The sequence below is a fragment of the Triticum aestivum genome, chromosome 5B (assembly GCF_018294505.1).
Source record: "Triticum aestivum cultivar Chinese Spring chromosome 5B, IWGSC CS RefSeq v2.1, whole genome shotgun sequence".
Taxonomy (NCBI): Eukaryota; Viridiplantae; Streptophyta; class Magnoliopsida; order Poales; family Poaceae; genus Triticum; species Triticum aestivum.
In genome coordinates, this window is record NC_057807.1 from 286,685,520 (window position 1) to 286,689,211 (window position 3,692).

A 3,692-nucleotide genomic window follows, 5' to 3' on the forward strand; every position below is an offset into this window, starting at 1 on the left:
CTTGGTGACGGCGAAACAACAACAGCGATGTCCGTTGGCCAATGAGGAAGACAAAGATGATGTGATGTTTCAAGCATCCCGCGGGTGCGTGCTTCGTCTTGGTGCTCCACGGCTTGGAGGCGGACCCGTTGGACAAGGCAGATGGGCGAGGGGAGCTCGGTGGACGCGGTGGTAGCGAACGACAGCGGCGGTGGCCCTTGGGCACAAGGCAAGGAGAGAGGACGATAGTGAGCGGGTTGGATTCGGGGACGTGTGTGGCAATGTCGAGGGGGCCGGAGCATAGGCAGGTAGGGTGGAGGTTGCCGGGCGTGTGCGCGCGTGCGTCGGCCACGCGCTCTGCCTACTGGCTGAAGGAGGAAGATGATAGGGGTGCCAGGTTGGCTGGGCCGATTCTCTCCTGGGCTAGGTAAGCAAGTAAGGTTTTGCTCTGTTTTATTTCTGTTCAGTTTTCTTTTTATTTATTCATTTCTGCCACTGTTTTGAATTTAGACAAATTCAAACAATGCCAAAAAGGTTCTGAAATATTTTATGATACAGATATGGACCTAGCCAAAAGCACATAATTCATTTCAGAAGCATTTGAATTTATATTCTAAATATATGAATATAAATTCAAACTCAAATACAATAGTGATTTAAATTCAGTGACCAAAATTTTCCACAAAAATGTTCACTATTTTTGGTTTGGTCTCAAAGCCTTGCCAAAATTATCAAAATTCATGAAGGGAATTTTGCGTTCATTGAATGAGATTTTAGGGTTCTTTGCCCTTTATTAAAATAATTTTTTAGGCTTTGAATATTCCTCAATTCAGTTTCTTGAATTTAACATGATGAATGATGCTCACATGTGTAACTAACTGCAATCATGAAGAACAAGTGTGGAAAAAGGATAGTGACATTGTCCCTTCTCTCTTTTTCTCTCATTTTTACCTTTTTCTTTCTTTTTTTCTTTTGGGATCTTTGGCCTCTTTTTTCCAATCCAGAGCCTCATCATGACTTGTGGGGGAATCATAGTCTACATCATCCTTTCCTCACATGGGACACTACTCTAATAATGATGATCATCACACTTTTATTTACTTACAACTCCAGAATTACAACTCGATAATAGAACAAAGATAGGACTCTATATGAATGCCTCCGGTGGTTTACCGGGATGTGCAATGATCTAGCATGACATGTATAAAAAAATATGAATGGTGGCTAAGCCACAAATACCATGTCAACTATAGGATCACGCAAAGCAATATGACTATGATGGTATGTGTCATAATAGATGGAACGGTGGAGGTTGCATGGCAATATATCTCAGAATGGCTATGGAAATGCCGTAATAGGTAGGCATGGTGGCTGTTTTGAGGAAGGGTATATGGTGGGATTGCATGCACCGGTGAAAGTTGCGGGTAGTAGAGAGGCTAGCAATGGTGGAAGGGTGAGGTGTGTATAATCCACAGACTCAACATTAGTCATAAAGAACTCACATACTTATTACAAAAAATTGTTAGCCATCGAAGCAAAGTACTAATATGCATGCTCCTATGGGGACAGATTGGTAGGAAAAGACCATTGCTCGTCCCCGACCGCCACTCATAAGGAAGACAATAAAAAATAAATCATGCTCTAACTTCATCGCATAATGATAGGCCATACGTGCATGCTTTTGGAATCACAAACCTTAACACAAGTATTTCTACTAATCCACAATTACTCTCTAGCATGTCTCTAATATCACCATCTTTATATCTCAAAACATTGCAAGGAGTCAAACTTCTCATATATTCAACGCTCTTTATGAAAGTTTTTACTGTATCCCTCTTGGATACCCATCATACTAGGACCAAATTCATAACCTAAGAAAATTTCCATACTATTTTACTCCCAAAACAATATAAGTGAATCATGAGTGTTCATCAATTTCGTCAAAATAAAGGGAAAATTTTGTTTTTGCCACTCTAGATTTTGCCAATTTTCCTTATGCCACTCTATATTTTGACATTTCACTTCACTCTTAGTTTTTGACAATTATTACAATTGCCATTCCCGTGTCAAAAGCAAAATTTTCGGAGTGGCAATTGTGATAATTGTCAAAAGTTAAGAGTGGCCAAAATGAAATAAAATTATTTTGCTTTTGCCATAGAATGGCAATTGTGATAATTGTCAAAAACTAAGAGTGGTAAAAGTGAAATGTCAAAATCTATAGTGGCATAAGAAAAATTGGCGAAATCTAGAGTGGCAAAAACAAAATTTTCCCCAAAATAAAACCACTGTTGTGCTCTAAAAAGATAGAAGTGAAGCACTAGAGCAACTACCTAGCTCAAAAGATATAAGTGAGGCACATAGAGTATTCTAATAAATTCATGATTATGTGTCCCTATCAAAAGGTTTGTCCAGAAAGGATGATTCTGGCAAACTAAAATGCAAAGACTCATATAATACAAGATGCTCCAAGCAAAACACATATCATGTGGTGAATAGAAATATAGCCTCAAGTAAATTTATTGATGGATTGAAGATAAAAGAGGGGATGCCATGCGGGGCATCCCCAAGCTAAGATGCTTAGTTGTCCTTGAATATTACATTGGGATGCCCTGGGCATCCCCAATCTTAGGCTCTTGCCACTCCTTATTCCGTAGTCCATCAAAACTTTACCCAAAACTTGAAAACTTCACAACACTAAACTCAATAGAAAACTCGTGAGATCCGTTAGTGAAACAAAGCAAATAACCACTTTATGTACTGCTGTAAACTCATTCCAATTTTATATTGGTGTTATAACTACTGTATTCTAACTTCTCCATGATTCATACCCCCGATACTACCCATATATTCATCAAAATAAGCAAACAACACAATGAAAACAGAATCAACAAAATATTCTGTAGTAATCTGTACATTCGCCAAAGTTCTATAATTCCAAAAGTTCTAAAAAAATAGCAAAACAGAGGCAATTTGTGTTTCAATATTTTATAAAAATTTCAGAATTTTGTCATGCTCCAGTGATTTTTAACAATTCTGTTACTGAACGCAAAAGTTTCCGTTTTTCAGCAAAATAAAATCAACTATCACCATAGATCATCCCAAAGGTCTTACTTTGCTAAACACTAATTAAAACACTAAAACAATTACTACAAAAGTAATATTGTGTATTTATTCAAGAACAGCGGCAAAAACAAAAAACACAAAAACTTGGGTTGCCTCCCAACTAGCTCTATTGTTTAACGCCTGTAACATCCCAATTTTCAATATGGATGTTATACATAGATCATCATATGCACATCATATTTTATTCTTGCATTTTCATTGAGATCCTGGAAGTCTTAAGCAACTCAAGGACCCACGTAGAGAGTTGGAGGTTTCACAAAATTCATATTTGAGTTTTATTCAAATTTGAAGAAAAGGATCAATCTGGTTTTATTATTTTCTCTCCAATTATTTGCAATACTAAAATAAATGAGAAAAGATAATATGACATCTTCAAATTCAGAGAAATATTGGAGAAAGAATTCTAAAATCAAATTATGGTTTTTCCTAGTATTTTATTTGCTATTTTATTTGAATTAGAAAAATATGCATTTTTGAATATTGCATATTTAGGCCAAAAAAATGTTCGATTTGTTCTAAATATTTCATTTAGACGGCGAAAATTGGTTTTGGCATTTTTAGATTTTTTTATATTTTATTAAGATTTTTCT